The following is a 14,253-nucleotide window of genomic DNA, read 5'->3' on the forward strand; positions in this document are numbered from 1 at the left end:
AGTAGTCGGTCAGAAATATTTTCTCTGTGTCGAGTGAACCTTCGTAGTAGTTATACGTAAGTAAAGAGTCCTGGAACAACAAGTAAGTAGAAACCAGAACATTGGTATGCAAACTATTGGACAACAGGTAGTGTGCTCTTGCACATGCCCTAATCGTCAAACATTGAAAAGCCTGAAGAAGCCATCAGATACAGGGAACACTTAATTATAAATATTCAGAACGATCTTCTACTTCAATATTGGTGAGAGCGCCATGATAACGAGCATAAACCACTTAGTAATGGTATGGTCAGAAAGCCTCCGGGTGTAGGCAGCTAAACGGAAAAACATTTAAATAGGTGTTAGACCTGGCACCTTGGCGTGAGTTTCCCTTCCACTTTTTGCTGATGTGCCTCCGATGTTTTGCTGGTTTTCCGATACTCAGGGCACTGCGCCACGGCCGACCCGTGCCGCAGTGCAAGTGCTCCCTACTGTAAATTGTACATGTGATTGGTATCCATGATTGGTTCATTGGATTTACTGTTAGTCCCTAGTAAAGTGCACTAGGAGTGCCAGGGCTTGTAGATGCCAATACTGCTAGTGGGCCTGCAGCGCTGGTTGCGCCACCCACAGAAGCAGCCGTAAGATGTGTCTGGGGACTGCCACCGCAGAACCCGCGTGCAGTCTCGTACTGTCACGCTAGCTGGGCAAGTGCACCCACTTGCCAGCCCCTGAACCTTCCTTTGACTGCATATTAGTCACCCCTATGGTAGGCCTACGGGCAGGGTGCATTGTAGGTGTAAGGTAGGACAAGCCTGATGTGTGTGGCATGTCCTAGTAGTGAATTACAACTAAATTCGTATTTCACTATTGAAGGCTACCTGCTTCCGTTAGGCCAGAATGGGCTGCTGGAATTATTACACCCTATAATCCCAACAGGCCCAGGGAGCATGGTAGCGAGTCATGTTTAGTATGCCTGAACTCAGGATGATAAGATATTTCTTTTAGTAAAGTTTATTTTAGTATCCTGTGTTTGCAAATGCTACTTTTAGAAAGTTAGCATTTGCTTGCCTAACCATTTCAGCCCGCCTCTGCTGGTATGTGTATCTGACTGTCTGGGATGTGTGAGTGACAGGGCTGGGGAATGACAGGTGGTGAATGCGCAGATTACACGTTAGTGGGAGGTAGGAGTGGCTCTTGACTCTGAATCTTGCTGTGCTCTGCCACCACAATGCTGGCTCCACCCTCCTGGGGAGCGACTGATGACTCAGCCGACACCTGGCCCAGGAAGGGCGAAGCCCCATCAACAGGGTACCTCTGGCTGCCCCTGTCCACACAATGCTGGCTCCACCTCCTGTGGGGCGTCTGATGCGCCTGCCCCTCGCACTGAAAGCAGAAGCCGGTTTACACCCACCGGAGTACTCAAGGACTGAAAGTGGCTATGCAAGGGCCCCCCTGGCCTGTGAGAACAAAAGAAATGCAGTATAAAAGTAGGAGCCCTGCTCCTTGTAAATTAGATCCTGTTTGTGCTACAGAAGGAACTCTGCCCGACGAGAAGGACCGGGAAGGACAAGGAAGAGTGCTGGCTCTTGCCTGTGTCTGGTGCCTTGCTGCCGAAGGAGAGGAAAAAGGAAAGACTACAAGAAGACTTTTGCTTTGAGAAACTTTGTGCCAAACTCTGCTGAAAAGATCTCCAAGGGCTTGCTGTGAACTTGCCCCCTGACCAGCGCCCCAGGACCAGTGGGCGCTACATCCTGAAGAAAGCGACTGTGTGTGCTGCTTATCGCTGCAGTACTGACGGAGGAGTCTCCTCCAAGGCAACAACATCCCCCCGAGCACCGTGACCGGGGCCCAAAGCAACAGCGAGAGCAACGTGAGGTCCAGCCGCCGCTGGCCCGAAAACCGTGACCGCAACTGCACCGGGAGCCCGAGAGCAAAGTGAAGGAGGACCTGTCCGGTCCAAGCTCCCGAATTGACTGCGCTTCGAGCCGTCAATCCACTTGCAAAGACGGACAGCCTCTCTGTGAGAACCCCCTCTGGTCGGTATCCTGCCCGACAGCTCAGCTGTGAGCGCACAGCTGCAACCGGCACTTGGCTGGATACGTCCTGCACTTGAGGACCGTACTGCCACTTGCCGCCACCACACAGCCGCCGCCTCCAGGGTCGGAGCGAACGACGAGGAAAGGACCCTGCCGCCACAGAGCACCGCCACCCCGGATGACCCGTGACCTGCCCGGCTGAGAGCCGCAACGGACAGCGACCCCGGAAAAGCAACGCGACGTGGGACAGCTCCCCTGGAAGCAGCCCGCTCCACAAGAATTTGAAAGGTACTGTGTTGTATCCTCGCGGTGCGAGCGACCTGCAACTCGAGCTCGCACCGCGCTATCTGCTCCCAACGCGAGCCGCCTCTGAAACCGAGGCTCGCACAGCTCCTGGACCTCGAGGCCCACGCAGAGAGCGCATTGAGGCGCTACGAGACACTGAACCTTGTCGAACCTGGGCAGAAGGCCCGAAAGATTGCTTATTGCTAAAAGAGAACTGTGGCAACCTGAACTTAAGTAACCTGGAACCGCTATTGAAAGTTTGACAACTGTATTTACAAGCCTGCTTGAAATTTATATAAAGATATATATTTTTGCAAATACAGTTTGGTGTCATTGTGTGGTGGGTTGGTTGTGACGGTGTAATATTGCAAATGTTTAACCCTATGTGCCCCAAAGATTAGCCTAAGACTGCTTAAGCCACACTACCTGGAGGGTAAGCAGAGGTTGTCTGGAAGGTAACCCTCAGCCCTGACGAGGAAGAGAGAGTCCCTGCTTGTCGCTAGTGTTGCACTGCGCCAACTAGAGACTCCCCCTTCCTACAATAGGCCATTAGGTCAGCGGTAGTATCGAGCATATAGAGTGCCTTGAACGCACCAGGTTGAACAAGCAAACCAATGTTGAGACAAAACAAGAACAATACAAACTCATCATAGAAATAATAAGTAGATGTTACGTCCTCTGTATTTGTGTCCCTGCGTGGACACCGTTCTGTCATTGCTTTCTTGATGTCCCTGTGCGGACACCGTACCAGCCGTGAGGTCATCAGTTGACAACTGTCCGTTGACAGTTGACAGCTGATCCCTGCACTGCATTGACAAGTTACGCTCCAGCTCCCCTGGAGCCTGTGTTGGTGATTATAAATAAAGAACTTCTTCGCCTTTTATCTGGTGTGTATCAGAGTTCTTAACAAAGTGGCGACGAGCACCAACACGATAACTCAGCACTTAAGAAAATATACAAGGATACAGTCATAGAAGATACGCGATTTCAAGTACTTCGTGTCAGGTGAATTCCAAGATTTGCAAAGAATAAATTGATGTCGTTAACATCAGTGCACTTAAGGTCGGAGAACAGTCAAATATGTAATTAAGATGAACACAGTAAACTCAAACGAGTAAAAATTCTGAAGAAAAAGAAACTTGATAAAATTTGAACATGCAGAAATGAACTTTGGCTGAAATACTTACTTGGAACTTGCGATCGAAATAAGAAGTAACAAGGAAAAATTATTGGAAAAAAACTTACTATAACAAAGAAACCAAGCAAAAATTTTCAGCGAGCCACAAGCCAAACTTCATCTAAAAGTCTACACAGCAAGTAAGCTTCGAGCTACACATTTCAAGTTAATTTTAAAAAATTTGACAGTCTCTCTTCAACTTTTAATATTGCTGGAATTACATTCTGACTGGAAAATACACTTGCTGAGGTACCCAACTGCCTTAACGAAAAATCACCAACTGCCGCATTGAATTATTCTTCCTACGTCATCAGTCCATCTGTGTAAACGTCAGCGACGTAGACGGACGCCTCCAACGTCAAGCGGCCATCTTTAAAGTAATAAATCAGCAGTCCAGGTTACCTGCCTTGTACGTCAGCGCCATTTTAAAAAAAATAAAGAAGGAAAAATAAACGCTTCTCATCCACACAGCCGGAGCGTAATTAAGAAGCATCTTACTAGCAGAAGGGATCCTAAAGGATATATAAATAAAGAACTTCTTCACCATTATCTGGTGTGTATCAGAGTTTTTTACAGTAGATCTCTGGTGAAACAGGTCACCCACCCCACCCCCATCGAGGAGCGAAAACCCTTAGTCACTCAGAGGTTGATCTCCTCAAATGCATCCACGAAATCAAACCCTCCAACCATTCTTCTGACCCCCATACCCAGTGGCATCGCCATTGAGTTCTATACTAACACTCTCTTCTACTGGACCAGGCTAGTCAATCTCTAACCTCAGTCAAGGATCCCTCCCAATTGTCCTCAAAACAGGACAGGTTACCCCCCCCCTTCTAAAAAAACCTCTGCAGATGCAAATGACCTCAATAACTTCCGCCCCATCACCAATCTCCCTTTTCTTTGACCGTCCTGAGTGCTTCAGAAGCGGTCGCTCCCCACGCTGCTCCCTGCTGCTGGTATCGTAGCGCTAGACTGGCTGACCTTGTTGATTGATTTTTCATTTAATTTACATTGTGTGCTGCTCGCTTACCTAATTGCGCTGTTGCTGCCTGATTGTGCCAGTACTGCTTGGCCATTTGTTGTCGTTTGTTGAGGATGTGCCCCAAAGTCGTCCTGCTTTGCTTTTTGCCTCGCATCCATTTTGTTGTTATTATTGCGCCTCCCAGCCCGGCTCTCCACCCCGCTCCCGCCTCCCAGCTGATCCCACCTCCCACAGAAAGGTTAGGCTCTTCCCTCGCTAGTAAACGCTGTGACCGTCCTGAGTGCTTCAGAAGCGGTCGCTCCCCACGCTGCTCCCTGCTGCTGGTATCGTAGCGCTAGACTGGCTGATCTTGTTGATTGATTTTTCATTTAATTTACATTGTGTGCTGCTCGCTTACCTAATTGCGCTGTTGCTGCCTGATTGTGCCAGTACTGCTTGGCCATTTGTTGTCGTTTGTTGAGGCTGTGCCCCAAAGTCGTCCTGCTTCGCTTTTTGCCTCGCATCCATTTTGTTGTTATTATTGCGCCTCCCAGCCCGGCTCTCCACCCCACTCCCGCCTCCCAGCTGATCCCCCCTCGCTCCGCCCCCTCCACCATCCTCTTATGACAGATGCGTTTGCGTGCAGCATTCATGCGCAGCAGTCGCGCCCCATCCGCGCCGAAGGTGCGCCAAAGGTAAGCCCGTCTACGCCCGTCCGCGTCTGGACCGCGCCCAGCGCAAGACCCCCTGGTCCCCGCAAAACCCACTCCAACCGCATAACGTATGACACCCCTACCCTCCTTGCCCTTAACTCCGGACGCACACCACAATGCTGCGAAGCTGCCCCAGGACACACCCATGGACACTTCACCTGTCACGCCTGCAAGTTCGACTGCATCAGGACCCACACCAAATCCACTAACTCCAAACACAGTTCCGACCCTAACCACCTGAAGTGCATCCTGCTGAACACCCGCTCGGTCCACAGACACGCCACTGAACTCTGGGACCTACTCGACACTGCATCACCGGACGTCGCCTTCCTTACAGAAACCTGGATGAACACCTCATCAGCACCAGACATCGCCATAGCCATCCCGGACGCTCACAAGATAATCCGAAAAGACCGCACCAACCAAACAGGAGGAGGCATCGCCATCGTCCATAAGAACACCATCCGAATCACGACCAGCTCTGACGATAACCTCGCTACCGCCGAACACCTCCACTTCCAGATCCACACCGACCCCAGGACCACACTTAGAGGCACCCTCATCTATAGACCACCAGGAACCCGCACAAAATTCAACGAAGACATCACTGACTTCATCAGCCCACATGCCCTCAACTCCGAGAACTACATCCTACTGGGAGACCTCAACTTCCACCTGGAAAAGAAAAACGACAGCAACACCACCACCCTTCTAGACAACCTGGCCAATCTTGGAGTCAAACAACTTGTTGACACCCCCACCCACCTTGCCGGACACACGCTCGACCCTATCTTCACCTCCAGCAAACACATCTCCTTCGATCACACCACATCTCTCCATTGGACGGACCACAGCTGCGTTCACTTCAACTACAAAAAGACCTCGACCCACAACCCCCCACAACCTGTTCCTCGAAGAAACTGGAACAAAATCACCATCGACCAACTCTTCACATCACTTAACCAAAACCCTCCTGCCATATCATCGGACCCAAACCAAGCTGCCACCAAACTCACACAATGGATCACCCACTGCGCTGACGAACTAGCACCCTTGAAAAACCACCAGATCAAACAAGGTTGTAAAAAGGCCCACTGGTTCAACGATGACCTTAAGAAATCCAAGAAGTTATGTCGTACCCTCGAGAAAACCTGGAGAAAAAACCCAACCAATGACAACCTGACCACCTTCAAGGACACCACCCGCAAACACCACCAATTGATCCGATCCACCAAGAAATCAGCATTCAAGGATCAACTCGACAACAACGCCCACAACAGCAAGGAAATATTCAACATCGTCAAAGAATTTACCAACCCCACCGCCGGCACAAACGACATCACTCCCTCCCAAGACCTCTGCGACTCTTTATCCTCTTTCTTCCACAACAAAATCGCTGACATACATAACAGCTTTGATAACCAGTCCGAAGAACAGTCCACTCCACCCACCTCCGAACCAAATCAGAACTCTCACGACCTTTGCGCCTGGAACCCAATCACTACTGAAGACACCATCCGCCTGATGAACTCCATCCACTCAGGATCGCCAACCGACGCATGTCCCCACCACATTTTCAACAAAGCAAACTCCATCATCGCACCCCATCTCCGCAATGTCATCAACTGTTCCTTCAACTCCGCCACCTTCCCAGAAAGCTGTAAACACGCCGAACTCAGCATCCTTCTGAAGAAACCCACAGCAGACCCCTCTGAACTTAAGAACTACCGCCCCATCTCACTCCTCCCATTCCCTGCCAAAGTCATTGAGAAAGCCGTCAATAGTCAGCTCGCCACCTTCCTTGAATCCAACAATTCCCTCGACACCTCACAGTCCGGCTTCCGAGCCAAACACAGCACCGAAACCGCCCTCATCGCAGCTACAGACGACATCCGAACGCTTTTGGACAGCAGAGAAACAGTTGCCCTCATCCTACTTGACCTCTCCGCCGCCTTCGACACAGTCTGTCATAGCACCCTCATACAACGGCTCAGCAACGTCGGAATACAAGGAAAAGCTTTGGACTGGATCATCTCGTTCCTCGCCGGGAGAACCCAGAGAGTCCGCCTCCCCCCATTCAAATCAGAGGCCACCGAAGTCATCTGCGGAGTCCCACAAGGATCATCACTCAGTCCCACCCTCTTCAACGTTTACATGAGTCCCCTCGCATCCATCGCGCGACAACACAACCTCAACATCATCTCCTACGCAGACGACACCCAGCTGATCATCTCCCTCACCAAAGACCCTAACACCGCCAAAACCAATCTACACGAAGGAATGAAAGAAGTAGCCGAATGGATGAAGAACAGCCGTTTAAAACTAAACTCAGACAAAACGGAAGTCCTCATCCTAGGATCACCCCACTCTGCCTGGGACCACTCATGGTGGCCACCGGCCCTGGGTGAGCACCCATACCTACAGACCACACACGTAACCTGGGCTTCATCCTAGACTCCTTCCTCTCGATGACCAGACAAGTCAACGCCGTCTCATCCTCATGCTTCAACGTCCTTCGCATGCTCAAAAAAATCTTCCGTTGGATCCCCACCGAAACAAGAAAGACTGTCACCCACGCACTGGTCACTAGCCGACTGGACTATGGAAACACCCTCTACGCAGGAACCACAGCCAAACTACAGAAAAAACTCCAACACATCCAAAACGCCTCACCCAGACTCATATTGGACATCCCCCATCAAGCTCACATTACCGGTCACCTGAAAGACCTCCACTGGCTCCCCGTCAACAAGAGAATAACGTTCCGTCACCTCACCCACGCACACAAGGCCCTCTACGACCTAGGACCCGAATGCCTCAACACACGACTGTCCTTCTACACACCCACCCGCCAACTACGATCATCCAATCAAGCCCTCGCCGCAATTCCGCGCATCCATAGATCCACCATGGGAGGACGATCCTTCTCCTACTTAGCGGCCAAAACCTGGAATTCTCTCCCCACTCACCTCCGACTTACACAAACCACCTTTCCTTCAGAAAGCAACTAAAAACCTGGCTATTCGATAAGTAATGCACACACCCTCCCCCAAGCGCCTTGAGACCCTCTGGGTGAGTAGTGCACTATACAAATTCTTGAACTTCTTTCAAAGATCACAGAAAAATGTGTTGCAAAACAACTCTCCCAACACATTATGGACAATAATCTCCTCGACATGTTCCAGTCGGGCTTTATTCAAAACTGCAGCACTAAAACAACCCTGCTGCAAGAGATCGATGACGCGCTGCATATTCTTGATTCGGGGGAATCGTGCCTTCTGATTCTTCTTGACCTCTGTGCAGCTTTTGACACTGTTAATCACAACACCCTCCTTAACATTCTCCGACAGAGAATGGGCGTGGAAGGCACAGTACTCAAATGGTTTGCCTCTTTCCTCTCGGAGGACAGATCCCAAATGATCAAGATTGCGAACAGTCTGTTATCTCCACTGGAAGTTGGTCAAGGCATCCCTCAAGGTTCTATCCTTGCTCCAACTCTGTTCAATCTCTACCTGGAACCATTAGGGAACCTTCTAAGCAAATCTGGAATCCTCTACCATCTTTATGCGGATAACACCCAAATCTACCTCAAGGTGTCTTCCCCTCATGATCTCTCACTACTCAGCTCTACTCTCAACGCTATTCACAACTGGATGTTAGCTCATCAACTCATTCTCAATCCCTCCAAAACGGAATTCCTCCTCTTATCTAGCTCTCTCTCTCCGCCTCCTGTTCAATCCTGGATCGATCAATCAAATCTACTCAACAGTAAACCCATCATTGTGGACTGCTCTAAATCCTTAGGTGTCATACTTGACAAAAGACTCAACCTAATCTCACACATCAATTCCATGGCCAAGAGCGCACGTTATCAGCAGCTCGCTTCATTTCAGGGTCCAAACGAAGTGACCACATCACTCCTATCCTGTCTTCTCTCCGATGGCTTCCCATCGAGGCTAGAGCTATCTACAAAACAGCGTGCATCACCCACAAAGCGTTGCACTCTTCCTCCCCTCGCTATCTGGCGAAGAAACTGAAATTGTCTGGAGGCTCAAGACCTTCTCGGTATGCGGAAAAGTTCCTGCTTGAGCTCCCCTCCTTCAAAAGGGAAAAATTGATGGCACAATTGTTCTCAGGTAATGCTGTGAGAATCTAGAACTCGGTTCCTCCTTCGCTCCGCTCCGTGCCATCACCTCCATCCAGATCTTCAAAGTGGACCTCAAATCTCTTTTATTCCAAAGACACTTTCAGAACTAATTCCCTCCTTCTCAGACCCCGCCAGGAAGTTCTTTAGTCATTGTAAATTCGTCACTTATATTTCTATTTGTGTTTGTACATCCTGTGCTTGCTGCGTTTGATATTGTGTTTCTTTTGCCTGCGTTGTTTTGATTCTATAGTCTGCTATTTTTCGCCAGGCAGTGCTTTAGTCATTGTAAAATTTGTCATATATATTCATATTTTTGCTTGTACAGTCTGTGCTTGCTGTGCTTGAGATTGTGTGCCTTTTGCCTGCGTCGCTTTGATTCTATGGCATGCTATTTTTGTTTGTTCCATTCTTGTAACAGTTCTCTCATATAACGTAACTGGTTTATTGTACAGCGCTCTGACACCTTTGGGTAAAGTCCGCGCTTTATAAAAATGAATGAACCCTTTTCGTGCTCGTGACGGAACCACTCCGTCACGAGCCACGGACGCGCTGTGCTGGTGACGGAAAGGATCCGTCACGGCACGGCACGGCCGCCGCGCCTGCGCGGCATCAATTCCGCGCCTGCGTGGCGCATTCTATGGAGCGGGAGGGGCCGTGACAGAACCACTCCGTCACAAGCACAGCGCGCCGTGGCTCGTGACGGAGTGGTTCCGTCACAAGCATGGCGGCGCCATGGAATTACCGCAGTGGCCAAGGGGTTAAAAAAACAAAATAAAATAAATAAAAACAATCACCAGTAATCCGACACCAGGGACATCACCTGGTATTCCACAAACACACACACGGTGAATGTGATTATATGGAATTGTTTGACTATGGCGATGACGTTCATTGTCTCTATTTGGTTCTTCATAAATAACAAACACACAACAAAAAACATAACATCCAATAAAAATATTATTAAACACACACACACATGGTTGGGCGCTTTGAGGACACCTCACCTCTTCTTGTGCACCGGTCAGTGGGGATTGCAGGGCCTGGGAGGGAGGGGGCACACCGGGGGCCCGGCTGCCTGTGAGGAGTGAGGTCTGGTGTGTTATTCCCCCCCCCCCAGAAAAACAAAATAATGTCTCACTGTTGCGCATGCGCAGGACCGCGCGTCACAGCAAAGGCAAGTCACTGTTGCGCATGCGCAGGACCGCGCGTCACAGCTGCGCATGTGTGGAGCAAAGACTCCCGCAGGGATAGGACCTTGCACTGAGTATAGACTAGGTACTGCCCTGGACAGAGGCAGCTCAGCCTCACTGCGCCTGCACAGAGGAAAGACACCCCCCTCCATAGAGGAGACAAACCGAGGATCTCTGCACTTCAATCCATCTCAGCGCGTGCTGTGGCACGAGGCGCCTCGCGCTCCGCGGCGGGAGGCAGTTGGTGTATCTCATTCATTGTGCCCCTGCGCGGACACTGGAATTCTTGTGCTTCTTTATGTCCCTGCTCGGACCCCGTCCCACCATTACAGGCACTGAGCTGTCGCCCTTTACTGCGCTCCGTGCTGTGAACTGAATAAAGGAATATTTCTTGCACCGACTTCTGGAGTTCGATTATCAGCGGTGTCTATCCCCGGCGCATGCGCAGTTGTTTATCCATCAAGCCCTCTTTAACGTGCCCTTGGCTGCATGAAGCAGTGTCTATCCCCCACGCATGCGCAGTTGTTTATCCATCAAGCTCTCTTTAACGTGCGCTTGGCTGCAGGAAGCAGTGTCTATCCCCGGCGCATGCGCAGTTTTTTATCCATCAAGCTCTCTTTAACGTGCGCTTGGCTGCATGAAGCAGTGTCTATCCCCCACGCATGCGCAGTTGTTTATCCATCAAGCTCTCTTTAACGTGCGCTTGGCTGCATGAAGCAGTGTCTATCCCCGGCGCATGCGCAGTTGTTTATCCATCAAGCCCTCTTTAACGTGCGCTTGGCTGCATGAAGCAGTGTCTATCCCCGGCGGATGCGCGGTTGTTCATCCAGAAGCCCCTCTTTTAACCCGACCCCACAGCATCCACATGAAACCCCAGGTGAGGCCAAGAGATACAAAGACTGTCTGGTGCTGGGAGGGTCTCGAGCCTGCTGTAAGGGATTTATTTGTTGTTGTTGTTGCATCGATCGATGATTATTTTGTATCAAAAATGCTCATTGTTATTTGAACTTAAAAAAAATGCTCATTGACCCTCACTGGTGGAGTTGGGTCACTCTTTTCAAGGCCTCAGCAAACATTTGACATTTTTTTCTCCTGAAAATTTTGTGTGATGAGAAGATCGACTTGAATACAGTTTGTGGCTTTCACCAGAGTAAAGGGGGGCAGCCCCGTCAATCGAAAGTGAAAGAACGCACTCCCAGGCAGCAGCGACTGCGCCTCATTGTACCTGGGCCTGGTCCTGCACAGCATCATCTGATGTGGCTAAAACTCCCCCTAATATGCCTCAACCTCACTAGGGCCTCAGTAACCAGGTAGCGGTCAGCCAATGCCCATCAGGTAAACAAGCATTGGCATAGCCAGTAGGTCTCGCCTTTGGGACCTTATACGTGTTTTTTAATTTTTTTTTATTTAATGCGATTTTATATAGCGTGAACCTTACCCAAAGGTGTCAGAGCGCTTTACAGAAGAACCAGTTGCAAAACATAAGGACTTAGGATTACATGCATTACATAAAAGCCCCAGGCAGGAGGAGCTGTTTCTTTCTATAGGCTATTGAGGCACCCTCAGGATTGATCGTATATCGGATGAAGGGTGATTGCGGGGGGCAGTAACTCCGGCGGTTTGCCACACAATTTCGGCATCTGAAATACTCATACTAACACCTACGCTATCAATGGCCCTGCTCCCATCAGCCTCTTTGGTTTCAGCCACCTTTTACCCATTGTCCCCTTAAAACGTTTGGCTACTAAAATAGCCACCGCCTTCTTATCCAGGGTAGATGAAAAGAACTGCTGGGGAAAGAGTTGTGACCCTCATTCTATGCCAATCTTTGCAGAGGGGCTGTGTCTTCTGGAGGAGGCACACATCTGCCTCCATGTTATCCCGGTAGGAAAGGATGGACCTCCTTTCATTGGGATATTTGAGACCTCTCGCATTGAAAGCGAGACTTTTCAGTGTGGGCTGGGAAATAGCGTGTCATAGTGAGTGCACCAGCTTTGGCCTTTATTTGAGTCCCTGTGATCCCTCTTCCCCCTGAGCTCCCAACGTCTGCCCGGCCTCCATTGCCCTTTGATCCTCTCTTCAACGCTTTTAACCTGCATACCAATGGGGGTGGGGTCGCACACTACTCACACACCGGCGGTGTCGCCCCTAAGGACTCTGGTCAATGTAGTAAAGTGTTCGCGATGCATCATCTTTCGATCTTCTGCTATCTTCGCTGTCTTCGCCATTCTTGGACACGTGTTTCGGGGTATTACCCCTCATCAGCAGGGATAGGCCGTGTACTGGGGTTGCCGATGGCTGCCAATATCTGCCAGGTATAGTACCACTCAGGTGCGTAGGTGTGGGATCCCAGGCTCGTCAGCCCGCTGCTCAAGGGAGCTTTAAAGTTACAAATGGGGGTGGGGTCGCACACTACTCGGTGTGTGAGTAGTGTGCGACCCCACCCCCATTTGTAACCTGCATACCAGTTCTCCACCCTCCCCTCCCTAACCCCAACTTAGAAACCCATTAACCTCAAATTGTCCAGGGCCCGCAATTCGTACGTGCGTGCCCTTGGAAGTTGGAATAGTTGGGAACGTGTGTGTCCAGTTCCCCGAGTCTCCACACTCCCCGTGTCTCTATGCTCCCCGCAGACTTCTTCGCCACTCACCCAGCCGTGCAAATGTCACTTATGTGTCCCTCAAGCGTTCACAGTGTCATCATGGGGGAATGTCTCCTTCAACAAATACACAAGGGATGCTAAATGTCTGTGCGTGGCTCAAAAATGTCTACTTGCTCAAAAATGGGTGCATGTAAAAGCTAAGTCAAGTGAGAAGAAAAAAGATATGTACAGAGAAATATATAGAGAAATATACCCATCAGCCCACCAGGTGGCGGAAACTCATTATCTGGGATTTTTATAAGACTGCTATCTGCTAGGTTACTCACTTGAGATATCGTGAGAAGTCCTAGTAACAGATCCACCAGTGATGGAAGCCAGAAAGCTGTGGTACAGGTGCTGAATGGGACCATGCGAAAATGATAGCCTACCGTATATTAAATATTGAGTGGTAGGACAATGAAGACATGGTCACAAGAATTCTCACCCAAACGTTTGATGGGGAAAAGCCTCACCTCGCCTGGCACTCGCTCAGGTTGAGAGGCACCTTCCCCTCGGCTCAGTTCAAGCCGGAGGTACCGACGGACAGAGCGGGACCTCTCAACCTGAGCGAGTGCCAATGTTACGGTAGGCTATCATTTTCGCATGATACATTTTTGTTTTGTGGATAGATAATATCTATTCTGTCCTCACTTGTTGCAGTAGTGTTTTAACATCATTAGGTCCTGAAGAAATCCATTTCTTGGCTGAAACATGTCGACCAGTTCCATCTATTGATAGTAGTATTTGTTAGCACTATCTACACTCTGTTTTTTAACCTTGCCATTGTGGTGGCCTCTCTATTAAAGTCATTTCTTGGCACCACACTAGGCAATTTTAATTTTCACACTTTTATTATTGGTTTATACACTTTTTGAGCACTGCAACTTCTTCCCATTCAGCACCTGAACCACAGCTTTCTGGCTTCCATCACTGGTGGATCTGTTACCGGAACTTCTCACGATATCTCAAGTGAGTAACCTAGCAGATACCAGTCTTATAAAAATACCAGATGATGAGTTTCCGCCACCTGGTGGGCTGATGGGTATATTTCTCTATATATTTCTCTGTACATATATTTTATCTTCTCACTTGACTTAGCTTTTACATGCACCCATTTTTGA

The 14,253-nt window shown here is 49.6% G+C and overlaps 1 long non-coding RNA gene across 1 annotated transcript in view; it reads right to left on the reverse strand.

Annotated features, from left to right (window-relative positions):
- LOC147737374 (uncharacterized) overlaps nt 1–10,404 on the reverse strand; it is an 81,488-nt gene extending 71,084 nt beyond the window's left edge. The window contains exon 1 of the long non-coding RNA XR_015296648.1: nt 10,306–10,404. This is a non-coding gene — a long non-coding RNA (uncharacterized LOC147737374). The remainder of the gene's footprint in view (nt 1–10,305) is intronic.
- Nucleotides 10,405–14,253: the final 3,849 nt, after the last annotated feature.

Source organism: Lissotriton vulgaris, chromosome 1_1 (genome assembly GCF_964263255.1).
Source record: "Lissotriton vulgaris chromosome 1_1, aLisVul1.2, whole genome shotgun sequence".
NCBI classification, from domain to species: domain Eukaryota; kingdom Metazoa; phylum Chordata; class Amphibia; order Caudata; family Salamandridae; genus Lissotriton; species Lissotriton vulgaris.